Below are 25891 nucleotides of genomic sequence, written 5' to 3'. Positions count from 1 at the left end.
CCATTTAGTTTTGTTTTTTTTAACAGAGCACTAACCAGAGGGAATCATACATTAATTGAACTACAGAATTATAGAAAGTTATTATTTATTACATAATACAATTAGATATACACACACACACTTAACTCTCTTCTTGGCCCACTCCACTCCTCAGTAGATTTTCGAGCACACATTTACAAAAGATGGGAGTACCGAAATTAGTACAAATCTACCCACCACATTCTGAGACCAGTTTTCAGACCACAAAACTTAGGCTGCCTTAGCTTATGCAGTAATACAGCAACTTATCTAAGTAACATAGCTTTTAAATAGCACAACCACACAGTGGATAGTAGAAATGCAGAGTGACAGTGCTGGATTTGCACAGTTCATGCTCTGGGTGGTCAGACACTAGAAACAGATCAATGAAAAACAATCAGAAAGTCCAAGCATATCCAAATGTTGGAATGTCTCTGTGTTATGATGGCTTGCTGAACACATTGCTGCACACCACGGCAACTCATTGGAATAAACAGTATCAATGAAATAGTAAAATGTGTTTTGCTTGCAGCTTACTAGAAATAAAGGAAAATAATTGAAAAAGTAACAATAGATTTATTCACTGATGGTGGTAGGAATAAGATTTTATTTTTACTCTAAACTTTTTTTAAAAAAGTACAAATCAGAGAGTTTTCTTTTGTCTTCATATGGAATTATCTGCTCCCTCCTCCCTTTTCTTTATGTCAATGCAAGGTTCAAAAAAGCACATTAGTCAAATGACTGTTTAAGCTTAAAAAAAAAAAACACACACTTCATCAAACAGATGATAGCTTAACTTGGTTTTGTCCGTTTCTGGTTATTTCTTGAAATAGAAAGAGCTTCTTTTTATGTAAAACCCTAATTGTTTCTGCCCATGTTGAGACTTTAAGAAAATAGTGCACCATGCTCCTCCAAAGACACAAGAGGAACACCTAGGTCTTGGATCCTGATCAAGCTCCCAGTGATGCAAGTGACTAATCAAGCTGATCAGATCCATCAAGGCTGTGGTCAATACTAGAAGTGGCAGACATGTCAGAAAAGCACACAAAAAAGGAAGTGAAAACATGCATGTGGACTGCACTGGTACAGTTTTGAACTTAGATGTCTGGATTCATGAAGATCTGAAGGTGAGCTCAAGTAATCAGCTTTCATCTCCAATGATGCCTTTGCTGCACCATACATATGGATTAACTACAATTGGAAACTTTTCCAACAGTCAAGTGACACTTGATGAATCTTTTATAGAAACACCCAAATGGCAAAACTTTTACTTAAGATACAGCATCAGAATATCTTGTTTCTTTCAAAATGGTTCACAGAATTATTACATGCCCTAGAACCTGAGCAGACGTCATAAAAATGAGTTTCACTCCATTTGAGTGTTGCACATTGCCAAAGGCATTCAAAAGAAAGAAAACAAAATCAGAAAACCCTTTTGACACCAAGTTATCTCAAGAGCAACAGAAATGTCAAAAATGCTGGCAATAACATGTTTCTGCGTTACTGCTGTGGCATTTCCATGAGCTGGCAATGTCAAAGTGATTAAGGGAGGCAGAAGAAAGTGGATAGACTAGAAGGACACAGGTGAGAGTGGCTGACTAATTGCAGAGTTCTAGTGCATAAGCTATGGCTCATTTTCAACCAACTCCCCTAGTATTGTACCAATTCTCATTGCCTACTGCCACCCTGTCCCGTTAGTAGCTAATATTTTGTAACCAATTCCCTTTTTTGTTAGCAACCAGCATCTCAGTAGAGCCTGGAAAGAACTGCCACACAGCACAATACACAGTGTGCTGAATAACTCTTTTATCTTCCAAACTACCTGGCGTGTCTAGTATTTAAAAGCACTATTATTCTAAAGGAGCTGCAACGGCTAAAGTGCTTTTCTGGAAACTGCATGCCAATAAGATAGTCTTATTTCCATAACTGTGCTTCTTTGGCAAACACACCGCAGTATTTATTCTGCAAGTCTGATAGGCACACACACACACCCCGCTCTGAATTGCAGAGAAGCATATTTACATAACAGACCAGGCATCCAGCAAGCAGAAGCAGTCCAGCTGCTTTCTGGCTACATTCTCCCCATACCATCTGGTTGGCATCTGTCCCAGAGTTCGCATGCCAAACACACACTCCTGGACAATAAACTATCCTAGCAGAGTATCATGCGGAATCCCTCAGAAAGAAGCTTCCTGTGCACACAGTGCTGCTTGTGAAGCCAGCCAGACTGCACAAGACACTGGTGGTTCACTAGACCTCTTTACTAGCTAATCCACAGGATCTTTCTTATTTTAAACTGTTGAAGGGAATTAAAAGACAGGAAAGAAATAGAGTGCTGGAAGAAAAACAGGCCAACAGCTACCCTTGCTTGTTCCATGGATGTTATTCAGCTACTTAAGGCAGGTTCAGGTCACTTTGCTTTTCTGTATTCCTTTTATATACTTTCAGGCTTTGGATCCACTGCAAGTGTTTAACATTGGCCCTTCTCCACTGTCTTTAAGAAATCAATTAAGACATGAAAGCCTTTCAGACACCCAGAGATGAAGGTGACAAGCTCGCAATTTCAACCCTTTGTCTTTAAAACAATCATAATCTTGCCTATGTTTAAACCAAAAATCATGTTTATCCTGGTGGACAGACATATGCCATTTGTATCCCAGCATGATCTCCCAGTAACCTATGAAGACAAGCACAGCAAACCCAACCCCAGTTGATGGCACACAAATAAAGGTGTAAAAATTCAAAGTTAATGTTAACTAGACAAATGCAGCCAGAGCCACTGGAATCTGAGGGACACAGAACCTGTTTCTGCAGGATTTGTTCAAACTGCAGGGTCAAGGAAGCAAGGCCTATCAACTCTTACTGTCTACTGGCTGTTCTGAAGTGCTTTTTTGGAGACCAGATTTCAAAGCTCCAAAAGTCACATTTGACAAATGAACAATTTTAAATTTCACAACTACACAGACTTGTGTGAGCTTTAAACAGACTGAAGACACTTTGAATTTTTATTTTAAAGCATTCATTTGATGTCAAAGTTTCTTTGTAACCTTGATTCATTTATGAGCACTGGATTAGGTGCCCTGGTAAGTTTAGGATATACAAAGAATAAGTCAGAAGCATTCATATCTTATATATCGCAGTGTCCTTTTTAAGAGGCAGTTTATTTGCTCCAGGGAATACCTTAAAACATCGTTTTTTTTTGAGGGGAGAGGGGCAAGGAGGAATGGATGTCTAGAGAACAAAACAGTATATTAGCAAAATTATAAATATTCATGAAAACAAGCAGTATTCTCTGGGTTGAGTCCCAATTTTAAAATGTTTGGAAACTGGATAGATTACCATATGAAAAATCATCCCCACTTGAAAAAGATCTTTCAACTCAGGCATAAATATTTGGCACAATTCCTCAGGCAGAATCTGTAGAGTCTCCAACTGGCATTTCTGAGAATGAAGATAGGCAGCTAACAGTTACCCACAAAAATAAGAGGTGAAAGTGTCCTTTTTAGGGTTGTTTTTCCAAGGCTAGTGACAGCAGCCAAAAAAAGTGAAAAAGTGGCACACAAAAGAAAATTGGAAAAGCAAAAACATAGAAACTTTCCTGCCTCACACAAGTCATTGAACCTTACAATAACAAACTCTGTCAAGAAAACAGCACAATCACTAAATACTACAGACTGAAGAAAACTGAAGCAAAGGGCACACAGAGATTAGAGAAAAAGCTGCAGTCTCAGAAATTCAAGAAAGATCTTTTGGCTTATTCGTCACTCATCTAAGAGTGACAATGCCAACAAGAGCTATGGGCATTCAAGGATTTTGTACCTTGTTTCTCAGAGTTTAAGTGCGAAGGTGCAAAGTGTTTCCTGACAGTGTTCTCTATCAGATCCCATGAAACTGCCTTGAATTATCTGTTGCAGGCAAAAAGGATGGTTTCCTGCCTCAGGGCAAGCGCCCACCAGGTCCTCAGCTCAAAGTATACTTGCTCCCATTAAAAATTAAGCTCTTCTCAAAAACAGATGGAGAAAAAAACCCTACACTTACTTTCATGGCCATCCTATATTTGGCTACCAATATACTGTGCATTAAAACAAAGCAGCGACACCAGGAAACAACTTGTTGCCCAATGTAGAAGCTACAGCCGCGAAACTACAGACTGAATTGTGCTGTGTTACAAGTCCTGCCTTTTGGTTCTTTGTTTTCACAGAAAGTCCATTTTAATAGGTATTAGACCTTTCTGATGAAGGAAGTCCAAGTTTGGGGCACCCGACATGACTAAATAAAATCAAAAGGGACATTTCTGGCATTGAACCAAGATCTTCACAAGGGGTAAAATGTTCCTGGATCACAGGAAAACCTATTTTGGCTCAAGAACCTAGATCCTATACCCCAGATACAAACCTATAGTATGGATATAAGCCAACCATCAATTGCACTGCTCAAGACCACCTCTGATTTGTATGCTTGTGATGGAGTCACTAAGAAGCTCGTAGTATCAGTATGTGTGCAGAGCAAGAAAAGAGGCCAGTGACTCCTCCGCAGCGTGTGCATAATTCCTCCTCAGTAGCCTCTGCAACTAACTGCAAAGGGATCGTCAGAAGCAAGGAGCTGCAACAGCTTAGAGTCCTGTTCTCTTGAATGTCTTAGTGATCCAGAAGGTAGCCAGAAATAACATAACCCCAGTGCAGACCTCAGTCCCAATGGCAAACCAGGAATTCCCTATATAATCTGGCAGTGTCACACCTTTTTGTGCAGCTCACAGAAAGAAAACTCAGTTAAAATGATATACTAGTTGACAGGTGAAGCCCCATAGCACCGCTCTTGGAACCCAATTGCTAGTCTTAACAAGTAAATGGTTGAGGTACTAGACACCTAACAAGTATATTAAATGCTTGGAGTTTATAGCTCAGTTACATTTGCTTTTAGTATCTGCAAATCTCTGTGATCCCATCACTGCCAAAATATGCCTTTGTTTATATGCTACAAAAATAGTCAACAATAAAGCCTTCTTAGCTATATACTAGATATGGTTAGATCTTGAATATTACAGAGAGCAGAGGTCATTGCTAGAGTCATCCTTGATGGGAAAGCTGAGCATTTAAGTTAGACTAAATTAATTTGGAGTATTTTGGGGTGATGTGCTATTTGGTTTCAACTTGTTATCAAATGCCATAAAATGTCTTGGATGCAACAGATAGATGCTGCAGACTAGATGATAGTCAGGGACTGGTTTACTCCTCATACGTTGCCAACTGGTTCAGTTGCCCATCACAGCTGCACATAGTCACCTTGACCCGCCTGACTTGTACTAACTGCAATACAGATGCGAATAACAAAACACTGCAGTAATCAATTTCATCTATTGAAGTTGATGGGTAAATACCATCTCGAAAACTCCTCTTTGAATAACAGCAGCACATTTATCTTTCTACCATTCAGTAGAAATTAAATGGCAATTTGTCCTTACTGACTATGCTCAGTAGAAAATATTATCAAATCATTTAGCATGTGGGGCAACATGTTTTGTTCTATATTTTTCCCAAATCAAGTTCCAATTGTTACAAATCCAGATTTTACAACTGCCTTTATGGGTCTTCACTAGTCCTGTGAAAGTCCTCTAACATGCACATGCACACACACACACAAATAACCACCCTATTGACAAGGTTCTTCGATCCAGACATTCAAAAAATACATTAGTATAATCAAGCTCATCTCAAGAGGCTCTTCATTCTAGGTAGAGAAATACACAGATCACTACAGCATCACTATCATGTTCACCTTATTCTATCTATTCCATTCATTCTGGATAAACCAATGTCTGCTTTGAGAATATTTGTGGACAATTCAGTTGATGAACTAGTTACTTGAAAAACTGGAGCCACTAAACGTGAAATTTCTCATACTCTAATATAATTATGTCCTTTTGGCACTTCAGATTAATATCCATTTACTGATGCATTTTGGAAAATAGATTAGCCACATTTTTTTCTACACCCATTGACTGTTCTTGGGAATCTTGATATGCTTTCATTTCTACTACAGCCTTAAGGCGTTTCACTTGTCTTTGCTATTTTTAGAGTTTCAGACAAGCCTTTTTCTTTATTGCAATTGATTAATGCCACAGAACCTGGAGTTCAATCAGACTTGGTGCATGCCAATTATTTCATGTCAAAATCTCTTAAAAGTTGCAGCAGAAAGTTGTTTTAGAGGAATTCCCTGACTGCAGGATTCTGATGAGGCTTTACTGTTCACTAGCACAGAACTTTGCCCCTCTTCCTTACTGCAGAGGACTGGCACAGCCGCATTCAGCCAGGCCAGGGTCTTCCTCTGCCCATACCCAGAGTCAGCTGAGCCAAGCACCCAAGAAACACTTTGGCAAGGAGCACAGTGCTCTCCACAAGGCATCCGGCACTACATCCAGCTCAGGGATATCGCGAGGGAGTTGTGCCAGCAGTTTACTTTGAGAAGTAAGAGCTAAAACCAGGATCCTGATCCTGGACCTAGTGATAAAAAATGCAGTCCAAGCCATGTCAGCTTCTATTAGATGACTGATAGCTATCAACAACATAACAGCTGGTCAGTGAGCGATGATTTTGGCAAATCTCCTTGCTGGATGCTCCAATTCAATAAACTAGACAATAAAAGGGAAAGATGAAGAACATCAGGTGCTAGCTGATTCATCCATACACATCAGGCAAGATATTGAGAAAGCTTAAACGCAACTTGTGTGTTGGACTGTACTAAACAATGCTTTGTATAATAGCTTCTGATTGAGATATGAATGACAAAGCAATAATGAAGATTTATATTCTGAACTCAGATGTCTGAGAGGGAACCAAAGACCATGTCTGGCTAAGGCAGAGTGTTACAGCAAAGATTTACATCTGCAGCTTAAGCAGTTTTTTGAGAGAAGATCTAAGCAGTTTATCCATCTCAAAGTTTGAGGAAAATTCCTATCAGCCATCTTAGAAAAACTCTTAGACCAAATAGACTTAACCAGACAATTATTAAAAGTTACAAAGCAACCGCTCTCCTTTCAGACAGGAAGGGTATGTTGGATGCAGTAGATCTATAAAAGTCCTTGGGAGTAAATCAACAGCAAGGCAATTGAAGGATTGAATCTAAGCATTCTGCTTTTTTTTTTTTTTTTTTTTCGTGGACCAGCAAGTCCAACAGAATTACAAGGGTATAATACTAAGCATCCCATACGACAGTGTCAGATGGGCACCATGATGAATTACTTAATAGGCTTTGAAATCCTGCATTTTATTTCTGACTTCACTGCTTAAGCATTCAACACTTTGGGGCAAAGCATGGTACCTGCTTCTGTTTCCTTCCCTCTTCCTATATGGAGAAAAAAAAAAAAAAAAAAGGCAGACAGTTTTATTATGTTGTTGTTTCTATATTTGTATTTGCAACAAATCTTCACTTCCAGAGTCTCCATTCAAACACTGCAGTATTTGTTGCCCATGCACGAGCTACATATTCAAGCCAATTACAAACTATCTTCAGAAATCTCCCTGCTATATTACAGTCTATGCTAAAAGCATTCATTGCTGATGCCTTTTCAATACATCAGGAGTACAGCACTGGATAGTGCTGTACAGTGCAGTGCATCGGCTGGAAAAAGAATGAGCAATAATATTTACATCTACTGATACATCCTGACATGCTTTTTCTAAATCCATTTTTAATCACAGATTTCCAGTAAGTGGCTAGCTTTCATGGGTAGCTACACATAGCAACTAACAGTTGTTACAGCTGCAGAGCTGGTAACTACATCTGTATCTTTGTGAAACTTCATTTGATTTGACAGAACGCCTATAAACCTTTCTCACCTGTGGACTTACCCTTCATGTTTTGCTTTGACTTTCAACTTTGAATAAGCTCCAAAATACAAAGCAACTCTGACAGAAACTTTCTCTTGTTTTCTAAGGAATGGCCTGTGGTATACCCACAATTAGGCCCAAGTGAAAATTAATCATCTATCAGTCAGCCTGCAACAGTTCCTGAATTTTCAATGAAACCTGAAATCATTCAAACTCTTTCAGATTTTTTGTGAACATTTCTAGCATGCAGCTGCAGTTTTTGCCCTCAGCAGTCACACTTCTTAACATTCAGTTCAGCTTGAATGACTATCAATGATAAACAGTCTTAGAAAAGCCTATTAGGTGCATTCCAAATTTACTCCAAAGAAAGCTAATAACATAATTATTGAAAAGGTGAAATACTATTATATGTGACCTAAGAAACGAGGTGAAAAAGTTTACATCTTGAAGGTTCAATGAAAGCCAATGCTACCAATTACTGTGGCCAGTATAAAGAGTTGAAACGTTCTTTCTCTAAAGAATAGAAGCAATTTACCGTGACACCAAGAACCACACCACTGACACACAAGAACTTACGTGAGACTGGAGGAAGAGATTAAAAAGAAATGTCACAAGCACTGCTGCAGGGCAAAGGATCACACTGGCATAGACCACCTTCTATACATCCCAGTGAAGAGGTCTGTCCCCTCAATATGAGGGCCCTGTCTATGAGCAGAAATCTCCCCTCCATCCCCTTAGTGTCTTACGGGGGCAATGAATCAGAGACAAAGCAGAACTGAGCAATCAGACACTCTCCCAAGTTTTGCACAAATCAGACTGAGCCCAGAGGGGCAAGCAAACAAGAAGGTACCTTAAAACCATCCTCTGCCTTGTGTCCTGTGCTGCATTACTTATACAAGAAACATAAGTTGGTGTAAAAGGATATGTTACTTGCACGAGAAAAAATGAGGGTGGATACTTTTATGACTGTCATTTTTTAATATTCTAGCTAAAATTCACAAAGCATACTTCAAGAGCAAAAGAAAGAGACATCATGAAGTGTGCTACCAGGACAAGTAGCAGTGTGGCCTTGTGGCCAAGAAGGCATCCTGGGGTGCATTAAGAAGAGCGTCTCCAGCAGGTCGAGGGAGGTGATCCTGCCCCTCTACTCAGCCCTGGTGAGGCCACATCTGGAGTATTGTGTCCAGTTCTGGGCTCCACAGTACAAGAGGGATGTGGAGCTGCTGGAGAGAGTCCAGCGCAGGGCTACAAGGATGATCAGGGGCCTGGAACATCTGCCCTATGAGGAGAGGCTGAGGGAGCTGGGCCTGTTCAGCCTGGAGAAGAGAAGGCTGAGAGGGGACCTGATCAGTGTATATAAATACCTCAAGGGAAGGATTGAAGAGGGATGGGGCCGACCTCTTTTCAGTGGTGGCCACCGACAGAACCAGAGGTAATGGCCACAAACTGAAACACCACAAGTTCCACAGGAACTTAAGGAAAAATTTCTTACCAGTGAGGGTGACAGAGCACTGGAACAGGTTGCCCAGAGGTTGTGGAGTCTCCTTCTCTGGAGATCTTCAAAACCCGCTTGGACGCAGTCCTGTGCCATGTGCTCTAGGTGACCCTGCGTGTGCAGGGCGGGGTGTACTGGATGACCTCTAGAGGTCCTTTCTAACCTTAACGATTCTGTGATTCTATGAAGTTCTTGTCTACACTGTGTTTTGTTATAGAGCAGCTTGTATGTATGCCACTTATAAAAATAACACCAGAATAAAAAGTGAAGGCCTTTTACACATCAGCAATATGAAGCCATGATTGGGAATAAATCTAAGAGGCTTCACAAAGCTCTCTATGGGGAAACTCATAAAATTTACAGATCAAAATATGAAATATTCATATAGGTAGTTAACATAATTGTGAAAGAGTGATATGGAGTCTATTGTTTCCACTAGAGATGTCATTCTGAGAACCCAAGCAAAATAAATATTTGAAGTATTAAAATGCAATGTTTCAGAATATTCCAATTCCAACTGAAAGTAAAAGTATGAAAGACATGTGAGATCATATTGAGATGTATTCAACAGATAGTGAAGCATAGGGAACACCACATGTTTTTGACTTGCTACATAGCTACAGCTTTGATATTCTAAATAGAGGACCACCTGCCTGTTTTCAGGGACAGCTCCAAGGCAATCACCACACTGACTTTAGAGCTAGATGGAATCACCCTATTGCAATAATCATTTGATTATTGCATTTGACTCAAGCCAAAAATAAAAGCTAAAAACAAAGCAGCAGGAGATATGATACAAGAACTGCATTTCCCCACATTATAGACAAGCACAGAGTTCTTCAGTTACTCAAAGCATTCAAAGTATTCCCAGCCACAAAATGAATATTAGCCATAAGTGAAACTACAAGCAAGAAGCACACTATCTTTGAAGCCAATAATGCCAAGCAGATTTAAGACTTGAGAGGCCTTTTTTGATCTCGAGTGAAATTGCTGTTGCTGTGCTTCCCCTACAACAATTTGAAAAAGAAGGCTGATATCTTAATATCAGCGTTTTAATAAATGCAATACCAAACATATGAGGGAGGTTGACTGGGAGCAGGCTTATCTGGGATGGTAACCTAGCAGAGAGGAAGTTTACCAAGAGCAAAGCATGCCTGACCAACCTGATCGCCTTCTACAATGAAGCAACTGACCTTATGGATGAGGAGAGACCAATGTATAACTATGGCACATGCCCACAAGGAGAGACAGAGTGAGGCTTGTCAGCCTGCAGGAGAGGACTTCAGTGCAGGGAAATAGCAGCAGCTTGCCAGCATCTACACGTTGATTTGCAAGAGGCAGCCAGGTCCTTCACAGCAGTTGCATGGTGGAGGATGAGGGTCAATGTACATAGCCTGGAACAAGAGAAGTCCCAAAGAGACAAAAAATTTGTCCCACACCCATGAGGACAGTCTCACAGCATCACTAGTTTCCCAGAGAAATGATGCTGTTTCTCTCCGTCTTCAGAGGTTCACAAGACCTGACAGGCCAAAGCCCCAAGTAAGCTACTGTGAGCTCAGAGCTGACCTAGTTTGAAAAGGGGCTTGAACCAGAGACCTTCATGGGTCCTTTCCAGTCTAAGCTTTGTCTTTAGTGATCGCAAAATTTTGATAAGCATCAGCTTCAGTATTGTTGTTTATCAACAACAGAGAGAGCAACACTCACAATTTCTTCAACTGCAATGGCTTTAGTATTTTTAATTTTTTCCTGATGGAGAAACTTGCAGTTTCCTGCAATACTCTTGCACCATCAGAATCAAGTTCTCATTTATCACAAAACCCAAGCAAGGTCAAATGAGACTAAAAATATCCTTGGTAACTAACCTTTAGAGACTGATTGTTGAAGACTTCTTTTTTTTTTTTTTTCCTCAATTTTTTCCCCATTTTTTTCATGGAAGAGGCCTGAAAGCTGTGAAAAGGATTTGGATTGAGCTTTTAAAAGGCTGCAGGAGAACTGCAAAGGAAGAGTACAATGCAGAGCCAGGGATAACAGAAGAATCAAGAGTGAAATCTGGAGCAGTGCAGACAGCAAATATATATGTAAATATATAGAGTTTTTAAAGGAAACCTGAAGTTCTTTTAAAGCAATCCCCGAGTACCATGCAGTGATAGAGCACTGTGCAGAAACTATCATAGGATCAAGGCAGGTGTATGTGTGTACAAGGGGAGATTTCTTATTTAGCAGTCTTTGTACTGTCAGAGAGAAAATAAGGGCATCTATTTAAAACGTTTCAGGTAGGCACTCATAATGCTGACAAAAGGATGTTCCTGAGGAGCAACTTATATCACCACCACCATTCTGTAATGCAGGTCTGATGTTAAACAACTTTTTTTTCGTTCCTGAACAGTTAACAAAGGAGTTACAGATATACTGTTACATTTACAAAAAAAAGTGTGAAAACATTATAAAAGCTACTTGACATGGCACAGGCATTACTGACAGTAACAGCAACCTTCAGGTATATTAAGCTCTAACAGTTCATCTAGTTAAAGGTTTCTGTTTATCTATGCTTTATGATCTATTGTCTCATGCATACTCCAAGCCATGATTTTTACAAAAGCTCCAAAGGAAGAAAAGCCCACAAGGGAAACTACAGAATTGTTGCACCTGTATTCAGGTATAATCCAAATCATGTTTCAATATGTCTGAAAGCTAAAATGGGTTTTATTGTCTCCATTCTATGATAATCTGAGGCCAAATTTAAAAAAAAAAAAACAGATCAGAGTTGAACATGGAGTCCCATATTTAAGATGCTTGGGAGTTTCTGTGCCAGAGTACTGAACACTACGCATCACTTCATGGCTCTATAATGAGAGCCTATCTCCTTATCCACCTCAGCAGCAACCAGATACTCACATTTACCAAACCAGGACAGGGATAAAAGCTGGGTGAGAAGCACATGGCAAGTATCCTGCTTAAGCTGCTCTTCCCCATGCAAGGGAGCTGCAGCCTATACCAGTATCTCATCTGTGTTTACTCACCTCAGCTGTGAAACCCTCCTCATGCAGGTGCTCACACTATGCAATTCCCAATTCCTGCAACACAGCATTGGGCACTGCCTTCTCCATTGCAGAAGTCTCCTTCCTCTCCTGAATGGACTGACACTGAAGAAAGGTGCCTTTTCAAACTGCTAAATGGTATTGGGAAATACAGCTTTGGTCATCTTCAAAATTTCTGGAGAATTGAATGCATCATAGTGCAAATCAAACTTCACTAGCATTTGCCAGTGGAAGTCATCATTAGGTAAACTTTCCAAGTTTAAAGGCCAAAAGCTTCTAATTCCTAGGACTATCTGCAAAGAAGCAGAAGTCTAACCTAAGTGACAGTAACCTATATCCTGCATTGCCCCAAAACAACAAGCTTGGGACCTCTGAACTGTTTTTAGCCTTCACTACATTGCAGTTCCAAGTTATGCACCATTCTATCATCTCATTGCATAAAATACAGACAAGAGACTGAGTGATCGATTTACTTTTAAAATATACAGAACATTTCTAGGAGAAAGTTTTGAGAGAAGAAATGTTAGAATGCAAACAAAAGGTAAAGCGTGAGTTTAGCTATATTTGCATGCCTTTAAAATGGCTATCAAGAATGATTCAGTTTTGAGAGATGTGATGTTCATACATAAAGAGTCTGCTTTTATAGCCCTGGTGATTTTCTTCCCCAGTTTAGGGCCTTTGACTTGCATTATTTTCAAAGGTCTCATATCATTCTTAAGCATTCTTACTGATTTACAGGATTATTTTTTGCCCTGCAGCTTTAAACTTTCAGGCCACAGTCTTTCAATTGATTCCACATGGACATGGAGACAGAACGTTATTGACTTTGGGGGATATCTCAGAGGGCAAAGCAATCCGCCCAAGCAGTTGGTTGCCGATTGGTGTGTAATATCTTATCAGTATCTAGTATAAATTAAAGGTGAAATGTCAGTGGGGAAATCACTGATCAGTAGAACCACGGAGACTCTGAAGTGTTCCGAGGGATTACAGTAAACAGAGCGATTACAGTGTTAATCCTGATAGGTCCTTTCCTACCTTGCCATTACACAGCCAATTGATTATCTGGATTTTTTAAAAAGACATTAACCAGCCAATATCATATGAACAAATTAAAAATAACATATTGAACAATGAAAATATTATCCTATAGTATTAATAATTCAGAGTGCCCATGAGGGATAATACAAAAAAATGCACTAAGTAGTGTTTGTTCACTGCCAAAAGAAAATTTGAAAAACCCTCTATGAATTAAAAATACTGTCAGATGCACTTCTACAGTCCTTGCTTCATAATACTAGCACAAAATATTTATGTCATGAGAATCAGTCTTCAGTTCTAATTCAGATGACTTCAATGATCTGGTTTAAGTGCTCTGGTAAATCAAGGCTTTAGTGAAGTACACCTGCACACAAAGTCACTCGGCAGTCCAAGCTGCCTAAAGGGCTAAATAGCAGCACTATATAGAGATCTCCATGTCATTTATAATGCTCCTGGTAAGCCTTGTCCTTACTAGTTCAGTAGAAAGCATAACCACATACAGTTATGCCTCCAAATACTATCCACTACCAGTGGATAATAAAAAGCAAGTGCTGCCTGGAAGTTTGTGGAAGAGGTACACAGGCTGCTTTTAAATATATGTATATTCATGACTAAGGCATTTAGCAGCAATGGGCAACCTTCAGGAGATTATGAAGTCCAGCCTCAATAACTATCCAAAGCTCTATTAAAATACTGAATTTCTTTGACGTGAAAAAAGCTTAAAATCTCAGTACAAGCTTTTGAAAGTATCAGGTTGATTATTCCTTTCATTATATCTTTAAAGTATTTTCCGCATTTTCAATGTTTAAAAATATCTTTCCAGTCCCCAAAAGAAGGGGAACAGAAGGTAAAAAGTACTATTTACATTTTAAACTGTCCAATTTGTTCTAATTAAGTGGATTTGTCATGTAATAATTATGTTATAGGGCAGCAAGGCTCTCTAACCTCATGTCTCATGGAGGAAGTGTTCAAATGAAGAGAATCTCCCTCCTCCAAAGGTTTCACAACCTAAATTTAAGATACAAGATATCAGACACTAAATTATTGTAACTATTAATAGTTGGAGAATGAGATTAATGAGAAAATTACTAATTAGACATTGCTGAAACGAGTGAATGCAAGAAGAGAAAGGATGGGTCAATAACTGGAGTGTTAAAGCAGAGACTAGAAAACTAGAGTTCACCTCTTTTCTCTGTGATTTTACACAAGCCATTTGATTTCCTTGTCCTTCAGATCCCTGTTAAAAGAAATAGCCTTCCTTTACCTTCAATCCTCTTTTTCCTCCAAGAGATTTGAGAAATGAGCCGATACTAAGCTCTCTGGAACACAAAACACGTTTCATTTTGCCATTTAGCTGTAGAGGTTCACCTTAGAAAAAGGGGTCTTAGCTGATATTAGTACAAAACAGTATACAGACATTATTAAATTAATTAAATTAAATACAAATTAAACATGTAGGAGAAGGATAAGGTGGGCATTTTAATGTATGCATTATTTGCTGTTAAAAGGGAAAAAATATTTCTGAGCCATTAGATGTTGTGACATACAATAACAAGGGTCAAAAAGCAAAAGCTAACAGGAAGACCTTAGTTTCAGTCATGAGCTTTTTCAAGTTCTAAGTTTCAAGTGTGCAGCCATCTTTCACATCATTTAAAACATAAAGGAGGCCTCTTTTATATGTAAATCATAATCACTTCACTGCATACGCTAGAGGAAGTAATGCAAGTCTTAACCTCATACTATTAGTATACAAGAATGTTATTTTTTTCACTGCCTAAAATGAATACAAATTAATTATCAGTATTTTAAGTTTTTTTTTTTCACGAAAATAAGTAGACTTGCAATATTAAAGAATGGCTTTTCATTAAAATGGGAATGCTATGAATTTTTTTTTGTCAACACGATGAGAACTAGAAAAATGTTTCTTGGAGCTTTCTTTTTCCATGTGCTATAAATTAATAGCTTGTATTGACTGGTAGTAGTATCATTAAATTGAAGCCAAAGGCACTGGTGCTACTGCCTAACAGGGCTTTCACATTCCAGTCTATACACTTTGGCCATAGAGAGCTTTCAGCCAACAAATTCAGTGATTACTAACCCAAGAAACATTCCCATCCTCCTACTTAACCTTTTATCTTTCTTTCTACTTCAAAAGAACTCATGAGGAATCATACTACGACCAGTAGAAAGCATGCTGCTTCATGCACACCATTAGTCTGTCACAGCTCAGGCCAGCATGTACCTCATGGTTTTTGAGCTGTGAACACTTGTGTAAGTGTCAGGAAGCCAACAGGAAGAAGTTCCACTCTAGACCACAAGAGCAAGAGAGGAAGTTTTACTGCACATAGCTCGGAAGTTTTACTGCACATAGCTCAATGCTGTCAGTCAACAGCATTTCCCTTCCATACTGCTAAATGGAATATATTAAGAGTGTATTGAATCATGTAAAATCATGGAAGAGGCTTAAAGTTATTTCTTTATCAGACAAAGAAAAGCAATCCACCACTGCCAGGTTTTACAAATAAATGTTTTTTGATTACTGAAATATCAGTAGAAGCACAAACTAAGATCTCAAATATTGGTATGGTTTCTCTGTTTATTATCTTACTTTTAAGCACTAAAGTTTTTCCCTTCCTCCTTGCTACATACACTGATATATATTAAAACAAAAGACATGTTTTCTCTCCCCCCCTTTTTTTTCCTTCTCTCTGATAAAGTACTTTGTACCTTTGGATGGTCAATCTTGCTATTTCAATCTTTGTTTCCAGATCAGGTTGTGTACTGCCTTGTTCTCTCCACTCCACATAAAGTTTTGAGTTCATTTCTGTGTTTCCACTGTCCCAGAGATCAATTGGTGCTCTACTAAAATTAAAAAAATAAGCAGGTAAAATTTAAGGCGAGGGGGCATTTAGAGATCATTGGGAGTTGCAAATGCAAGGAAGATAGCTCCTATTTCCTCAAGAACTGCTGAAGAATAAAGGAGAAAACCAAGAAATAAAATCCTCTTCAGAGGAACCTCAAAGAGCTCTTCCTTCTTCAAAGCAACCATTTCCTTGAATGGAGATTGTAAGAAAATATTGATTTTTCCATCAGTAAATCCTTTGAGGGTTTGACCATCTGCGTGGTGAGCAAAGGCCTGGGGAGGTCATGAACTATTAATCCCCAGACATTTTCAAAGCTTCACTAAACAAGGTCCTGAGCAGCAGGATCAACCTTTGATGGTAGATGTGCTCTGGGCAGGAGGTTGGGACCTGGTGAGCTCCCAAGTGTCGGCTTATGGGATACTGGGCTTGTATCATACATAAAGGAGCAGAAAGGAACCGTGGCAGTTGGAGCAGTCAGAATAGTGCCTGGACCCACCTACCTGCTTCACAATGCAGGAGGGTAGTCAGCCCCAGGGAAAAAGGTTCTCAGAGAGACTCAAGAAAGTCCAGGTTTCTAACCTGGCATCCGTACCAACAAAATTTAGTGGAAGCAAGGAATAAGGATACAACAAAGGACAGTTAGTGGATAAACGCAGTCCATCCGAGATGGACCGTATATTTTTTTTACAGAAAGAAGCCCTGCATTGCAAGATACTTGGCCTTCCCTACTACAAGGGAGAAGAGGCTGCTGAACTGCAGAACAAATACATAAGACAGCAATTTGTCATTAAAATGGCAGATGAAATTCAGCACAGTGAGAGAAATATGAAGAATAACCCAGCTTTACGCTTACAATCATAGCTGTAAGATGACCTTTACCATTCAGGAGTAAAATCTTAATGTTGTGGCACATAGTTCCAGGAAGTCACCAGTTCAGTGCTCAGTAGGTCAAAGAAGCATTAGGAAATACTAGAAAAGGAACGGAGAGCAAAAGAGAGAATACCATAATACCACAGTAGGAATTCATCTTTTTTCCAAACTTAAGTACTATGTGCAGTTGTCCCCTCATCTCAATATGGAAATATTAAACATAGGAAAAAAGTTCACAGGAGAGACTGGTTACAAATGAGAAATGCTGGAGTGGGCTAGGACTCTTTCTGGAAGTGCAAGTCTACATTAGAGTAGTGGGTACTCGGCAGAGACGCAGGTTTTTCCTGTATGAGCTCTAGAGAACTTCAGAAAACATAGCTGAGGGTCCGACTTAAAGCAAGTGAAAGGAGGAAAGTGGAGCAAAGTAGCTCTTTACCAAGGTAGTAAGCAGTTTCTTATGGTCTGTGGAAAAGGATTGAGGGAAAAAGCTGGCCAGGATCAGTACAACTATTTATACCTTCTCCTAGAGAGCACTGCAATGTCATCCAAAGCGTTTGAGCACACCTTGAGCACTTCTGTCCATGCTTTCTTTCTGATTTCCAGCCCATGCTGGCCCACTTAGAGGTGAGATAGACAAAATTTTGGGCACTATTGAAAACCAGCTTTTACTCCTGATACATTGCAAGTTAGCATGAAATCATAACCAGTTGACTTTAAAAGAATCTTATACACCATAAAAAGCAAGCCAAGAAATGCTTGGAAGTCATATACAACAATTTCCCTTAATAAATACTCAGAATGTTAGCATGCATTGAAGTGCAGGTTGCTGGCTAATCTGACAGCAGGATTCAACAAGTTTGAGATCAGTTAATATACATCAACACTAAGCACTGACTATAGTTTCCTGCTTAGTTAGGATAGTCTAAAGATGTCCAAAAATAGGTCACATGCATCTTTCCAAAGCCATGGTAGATATTCCCTTCTGCCCAACGCTATCTTAGGTCAGTAAGAGGGCTGTGTAGCCACCATGTAGGTCAGAGCAGTGCAGTGATCTGCAGGAAAGCAAATCTTTCCCTTTTTTGCTGGGCTCATTCGCAACCAACTAACTCCTAACACAGTTTATTTCATTTGCCTACTATAGGCTAAAAAGGAGGAGGAAAAAACAGTTAAAAACACTGCTGCCATCCATTTGGGGGCAACAACATTCAGATCAGCCTATTAAAGAAAGCTATGTACGTTGTGTATATAGCATCATTCCACAGTATCCTGAGATTTACCCCTATTAATTTAGTATTCCAAGTGATGCATGCAACAGGGGAAAAAGAAAAATACAATCAGGAAAAACGCAGTCATGGAAAACCCAATATTGTAGGCAGGATTTTCAAGTTAAAACATTGTTGGACGCAAAACAAACAGAGGAAACCTAAAGGTAATTTTTAAGTTATTACACCACTGTAATTAAAGTGTGAGCTTCTTTAATGCATGTCACACATGGGCAATTCAGAAAATTCTTTGCACAGTAGGACAGGATTCAATGCGTAGAGTTTGGAAGCATTGCTTTCTGGTCTGTAGAAGTCTGATAACAGATGGAGTTTAAAGGGGTTGAGGATTGGAAGAAGGAGAAAATTTTCACTAAAAACATCATCCTACAAGAGACAGCCTGCGATCTGTGCTTATATTTGTCAGATGCTTCATAAGCAATATTATCTTGCTTACTATCTTACATACTAGAACAAAACTAGTGCTTCAATATGCAGCTTATTTCAATTGACAGAAAAAATACAGTCAGATAGAGTCTTCATCAAAAAGAAGCTACATGAAAAGTAAATTTAACACCCAATTAAAAGCTCAGCAAAGTTGACTTATAGCCAGGAGATATGTTTGAAAGGCATCTCTCCATAACTAGTATTAATTCTGTCCTCTGGGGCCAGGGTCTGTAGCACAGACCTGTTGGCTTTGCTACTTTTTGATGACAACTTATTGATTAGAACAGCTGGGAGCAAGCCGAAGCATGCAGCATTCAGCTAATGTATTGCAGACCCCTTGTGTAAGGCTGTCAGTCTCACACCTCTACACACCATTAGACTCAGTCTTTATGACAGAGGTCTTGCTTCTGGCAATCGTGGGAGCAGTGTGGGGACAAATAGTTTTCTGAGGCTACAAAACAAGATTTGGTAGTTATTTTATTTTTTCTCCCTCATGTTTTATTCCTTCCCCCCTCTTGCTTCTGCTCCCAATAATATTCGTTTGCATCATACCTACTAATTTGGTGTCCCTTTACCTTCCATTCAGTACAGAATTCAGGATTCCATTGAATTCTGTGCATTCACAAAATGGTGCATGCAGATCGCCAACATAGGGTTCAGGCTTTCTAAGTATTTCACAGAACCACAGAATGGTTGAGGTTGGAAGCGATCTCTGGAGATCTAGCCCAACATCCCTGCTCATCACGGTTACTTAGAGCAAGTTGCCCAGGTGGTTTTTGAGTATCTCCAAGAAAAGAGACTGCAGCACATCACTCGGTAGCCTGCTCCAGTGCTCGTCACCATCAGAGCAAAGACTTCCTCGTGCTCAAGAAGAGCTTCCTGTGTTTCAGTTGGTGCCTATTACCTGTCATCCTATCACTGGGCACCACTGAGAAGAGCCTGGCTTCATCTTCTCTACACTCCCCTGTGGAAGAAGTGTTTGTGGAAGAATTGTTTGAAAGCAGGAACTGAGAGGAAAACTAGGGCCTAACAGAAGTTTTGGCATTACAGAGGCCTGCTTGGGGCGCTACACAGTTGCCACTTCCAAGATGGTTGGTATGCACGGACTCTGCTTCTCCATGGTTCCCTGGGCAGCACAACCTGGCCTCCTCGCGGCTGCAAAGGGGAGTAACGGAGGATGGAGCGGGGTGAAGACACCGCGGCCAAACTCTGTTGCACTCCCTGTGCTGGGCTGCTGATAAGCCGCACAGTGTCTGTCTAACGGGAGATATACAATAACAAGTCCGGTGCTGAGCCAGCAAAAGTGGCAAATGATGAACTTTGCTTGAACTTTGCTCATTATAATGTGAAAACCACACCTCCATCCCAAAAGTTACCCGCCTCCGAGGTACGACCACCCCTCACTGAGCATGCGCTCTAGATTTTCGGTTGACTGTACCTTTAAACGAAAGCGAGAAACTTTTTCACCAATCAATAACAATATTAAGTATGACTCTAGTCACTCAAGCTCCACCTGAATGTAAAGAAAAGTATAAAAGGTGAACTAAGGATGAAAAGTCGGGAGGGAAGAATCCATCGTAACTCCTGGGTCAGTCGAGAGGCTGAGCCCGATTCCCTCCCCTCAGGTCGGGACGCTGCCTGAGGAGACTAAGAAGTGGCGGAAGGGAAGAAACCATCGTAACTCCTGGGTCAGCTGACAGGCTGATCCCCCTTCCCTCCCCTCGCGCTGGGACGCTGCCTGAAGAGACTAAGAAGCGAGAGGGAAGAATCCATCATAAATTCTGGATCAGTCGATGCGCTGATCCCCCCTTTCCTCCCCTTGCATCAGGATGCCGCCTGAGGAGACTCGAGACTGAGAGCCCTCTCCCATCTTCTGGGGTGAGTGATGATTGCACATTTGTACGTCAGAGCTAGCTAAAAACCCCATGCTCTAGTAGAGAATTTCCTGTACTGACATCCGAAACCTGCTTTGTAAATGTTGCATTTGAATAAATCATACTGTTTGTGAACTCGACTACTTGTTTGGGGGGAGGCAATCGGACCTACAGTCCACGGACTGTTCATGAATCCGATACTGCCAGGGTCGAGCTTATGGTTGATCACACTATTTGGGAACTCGATTCGCTCCTAGGAAGGCGATCGGACCTACAGTCCACAGACCGTGAATCCGATATTTTTTTTTCACATCTCCTCCCCCCCGCCACCACCACTACCACTACGGCTTTCAAACTGCAACATTTTCAACATCCCCCTTCAGATACTTACACATGCTGATAAAAATGCCCCTCTGTCTTCTCTTCTGCAGGCTGAACAGGCCCAGCTCTCTCAGTCTCTGCTCCAAGGCCTTGAACAACAACCCAGTAGTCTTACACTAGGTGACTCCTACGGGAGAGCCCGGCACTGAACACCCTCACCCTGCTGACAAAGCCCTTCCTAATGCAAACCAAGACGTCGTCATTGGCCTTGTTGGCCATCCTCAGGACCTCACTGCCCACTTATCTGGCCAACATTTCCCGAGCTTGCCTATGAGAAAGCACTGAAAGCCCTACTGAGGTCAGGGTAGGTAACACCCACTGCTTCCTGCCCCATCCACACCATCCCTATCCCCCTCATCTAGGGGTATACAGGCATCCCTTCTCTGTAGTTATTTCCTATAGAAACAAAACACCACATTTTTTCACCCAAAATCCACAGAGGGAAAGCTGATTTCTACTTGTTTTTGACCACAAATAAAAAATATAGCATATATGTTTTAATATACAAAACATAGCATATATGTATTAATATACATTATAACTTCTAAGCTAAAACATTCAGGCTAACATCAAAGTTGACTATTAGTAAATACATTTAACTAGGTAGTTAAGCATATGAGGAAAAAGCTTTAAGATTTCGATATGCAGCAAGTAAAAAGCTGCCCCTCTCCTCAGAGAAATATCATAGGTCACTGTTTTGAAGTTTATTCTAGATGTCAGCCACCACCAAGCACACTCAATGGATAAAACACTGATAAGCACCGGGAATGCAGCAACCCAGAAAATATAAGTTGTGGGAAACAAGTACCGAAATATGTTGCCATGACAACAAAACCCTAATTCCATTTCCAAGGAGAAACCAGTTCTTAGATGAAAAATAAACTGCTTTTCCACGCAAGCTAAAAAATTATGTTTGGGCTCAATAGCTCACATAGGAATTAGCACGGTCCATACACAAACCCACTTTAAGACATGACACTTTGCTTTAAGAAATAAAAAAAGGCACAAAAACACACTGAGAGTACCTCTGCAGTTTTTTTTTTTTTCCTTAAAGTCACCGCTCTTCAAATGTCTCTAAAGAATAACATACCGGTAAAGGAAAATGATCTTAAAGATCACTGATTTTAAAAAATTCAAATGCATTGAAGACATTACAGAATACACTTCCTTTCAGTTTGCTCTTTGTGAATTTGACATTGCTGTATAGCACACAGAACAGTACACCCTTCTGAAACAGAAGCACTTTTTTTTTTTTTTTTTTAATCAATCTGGTGTTTCATTAACATCCATAAGTCTGAGCAGGCCACAGATTTATTACACTCCCTACCTTCTGTTCTCCTAGTTAGCAACTAATGCCATAATGTTCAGGGATTTAAGAGACCTGACTCATCATTTCACAGTGGCTTCTTGCACAATCCCCAATTTGGAATGAATCTGTCTTAAAAGTTGTATTCTCCACCTCCACATTCCCCTCTACTCCAGTTAGAGTTACCTTTAAGTAACTTTACCAAAACTCTTAGCACTAACCCAAATGCAGTAAGAATAGAATTAGGATTATCTTCATGGACAAGAAAACAAAAAATATCTTTGTCCCAAGATACAGAACAGAGACTTGTGCTTAGAGAGAACGTAATTTTTCTGGTTGACTCTCATAGTAGTTAACCATTGCTTTAAAGTAGCACAGTGGCTTCACCTAGATTGCTAATGCAATCACATTATTAATTAATGAATATATCTAACTGAACAGGCACGTATTTTCTAGAAATAAACCTCCAACCAAAACATTACTTCCCCCCCACCTCCCAGTGTGCCGGGCCTATTGAAGATGACATTCGACTCAATTATAATAAAACATAAAATAAGAAGAATCCCCATGGCAATGCTCACCTGGTGCCATACTCCTCCTATTTCTTATCTCAAAGAAGTTAAGGGCAGTAAAAAATCGCACAGATGCACAGAGGAAGACGCACACTTTCAGAGCTTGGAAGCATGATGCACTGCTAGGGCCACTATGAGTAAACAGAAATTCTACTGAAATCTCAATTTTTTCAAGATTTAGAAGTTTTTTGTTGTTGCTTGTTTGTTTTTTTAATTCTGCTGTAGAATTGATAGAGCTTGTCACAGTATCATTTTAAAAAGACTAACTGCAGGCTTAGATGAATACTAGATATTGGAGATACTCAATTCACTGTTCACATATATTAAGATTTCTCTCAGGAATAGATATTATAACTGCACAACATTCTACCAGTTTCAGCTACAACAGACTTGCTAACCTACCGAACCTTCACCAAGTTTTTCCTACCTCTCATTTCCCCGCAGAATTCCTTACTTCCAGGAAAATCCTAGAGCTGCAATAGTTAGCAAGTTGTTACTTTAAGTACAAAGCATAACAAAAAAGCTAGATTCAAGGACTAGGAAATATGTAAGGGAGGATTCTCTAGTAGTATTGGAGGAGACACAGAGGCTTTATTTATGGATATGGACAACATCTAAGGATCTATTTATCAGTTATCAGTTCTTCCTGATTTGCACCCATCTGAGAACAGGATCTCTGTTTAGGAAGATACAGAATACCTTATTTAACAGTCGCAGTGCTAGCAGTGTTTCTGATTTTAAAGCCAAGAGACAAAAATAAACCAAAAAATACTGTAGAAGACAAACTTCTTCAATCTGTTTATTCCTTGCTCTTCTCTGGTTAGTGCTAAGACTCGTATTTACACACTATTACCACTCTCCCAGGTTGCCTGGGAGAATAAGAGAATGTGATAGGGTTATAATTGTAAGGCTAGAGTAAGGTTATAATTGTAGGAACTAATAGATCTGAGCAGTGAAGGACATTGCCAGATAGACACAGTGATGGAGTCTCACAGAGCTTAACATGTGCAACTCTCCCAGCACAATGCACTCGTGTTGCAAGACCAGATATTTCTGCAAATGCCAATTCCTTCAAAATGAGCATACTGCTGTAAACGTTTTCATGTCCAAGTTAGTAATTTTTGCACAATTACCACCAGTGATGCCTTAACACGGCTAACTGCTTCAAGATCCTACTTGCTGAATTATCATTCTGACCTGAACCTTTGCTAGAGCTTCCACCCCAAGCCTTGCCCATTTTGACATAGTCTTAAAGCTTTCTCTGGCCTGCATTTAAGTAAAAGGATGGTGCATAAAGGACCACAAGACGGTAGAAAAACTACTTTTCCTCCGCTTCCATGTTTCCCCCAGTGGCAGGTCACGTCTCCCAGTGTGACTGCCAAACCTGCCAGCTGACCATGAGTTCGGCATGTGTTAATGCCACTGTGCTTCTCTGAAATCCTCTGCTAGCCACAGCTGGAAGCCAGATCAGTCAGTCACACTCCTTTGACTGAAAGGGCTGAACAGAAACACAAGGAGCTGGTCCCTGGATTACTGCGGATTTAGGCGGTTTGCAGGTGAAGGAGATGCTGGATAGAGCATGCAACTGAGGACATCTGCTGACAACTGCCTGGAATGATTCTGATGAGAGCAAAGCAGAGGGTCAATATTCCTTTTGAACATCTGTAACTATTTTCGCTTCTTAAAGGGCTTCTTTTAACTCCTGCACTGCAGTTCTTAGCCCTCCAAATACACCTCCTGGGGTGAAATTCCAAACGTAACTTCTTTCCTGAGCAATTTGATCGAGTTTTGGAGGATGGTTTCCCACCTGCCACCTTCCCTAAAAAGGAGATGAAGCCTAAATTAAGGGGCGAAATACTCTGCCTGAGGGCGCACTTTGTAAGCAGTTGGTACTTCTCCCTCCCCTCAGAGGATAGGTGCAATATAAAACCATCATTACCGTTCTGCTTTCCAGTGCTAGTTTTGCAACCCATCAGTAAAAAAAAAAAAATAGGTCAGTATACTTGACTTAATCAAAGTGCTCAGAAAAGCTAGGGACAAAAGACATGCTCTAATGGAATAGGGAGGAAAATCTAGTTATGGATGTTGTATTTGTCAATGCTGCTGTCTCTGCTGAAGATGATGAGTTTGAACCAAAGCCACTACAATAAAGCTCATGATAGCCAAACACTTACTGGGAACTTAGGGTGGCTCAAGCGCAGGTAGCGGCAAATGCACCTGGCTGAGCTTCCCAAACACAGCTGGGGACACAGATGTGGCCTTCTGCTGCTAGCAGCAGAACGTAACTTGCTAAAAGCATCACATATAGAACGGAGGTTTTATGGCATTTATTTCAGTTTGAGTCCAAATAAATCACCAACAGAACAGTACCTGCTGTCAAAGCCCAGGGATGTCCTAAACTGGGATACCAGTAACATGCAGTTGGGGTCAAGGCAAAGCAGGAGCCTGAAACTCAGTGCAACATCCACCAGGGTGACCAAAGGGAGGAAAAGCATCTCCACAGGAGCTTGAGCACAGCCAGCTGGCAGACAAGAAACATGTTTCAAGGCAGACAGATATAGAGGTTGTATCCAAACACCCCACACAAACATATAAGGGAGTCCAAGAGCTAAATATAGTAGCATCCTTAGGGAGTCATCCTTGCACTCCAAGCTCCATGAACAGAAGTGCAGCTAGAAGTAGAGAAAGATGTTTCCAATTAAGATGTGGTCAGTCCTAACTTTAAGCCCTATGTTCAAGGCTAGATATCCTCATTATAAACCCAGGAAGAATGTTTTGATCAGGTTTCTAAACTTGTTTCTGCCCCTGGTTCCCTTAGTTTTTGGGGTCTTTTAATCAGCTTTCACTTTGATAATCAGGCCCTGCTGCTTGGTTCCAGGCCTTCAGAAGCAAGGCAAAAGGGC

This window comes from Tinamus guttatus, unplaced genomic scaffold (assembly GCF_059628265.1).
Source record: "Tinamus guttatus ecotype Peru unplaced genomic scaffold, ASM5962826v1 Tinamus_guttatus_pri_ptg000200l, whole genome shotgun sequence".
Lineage (NCBI taxonomy): Eukaryota > Metazoa > Chordata > Aves > Tinamiformes > Tinamidae > Tinamus > Tinamus guttatus.
This window is presented reverse-complemented; position numbering follows the sequence as displayed.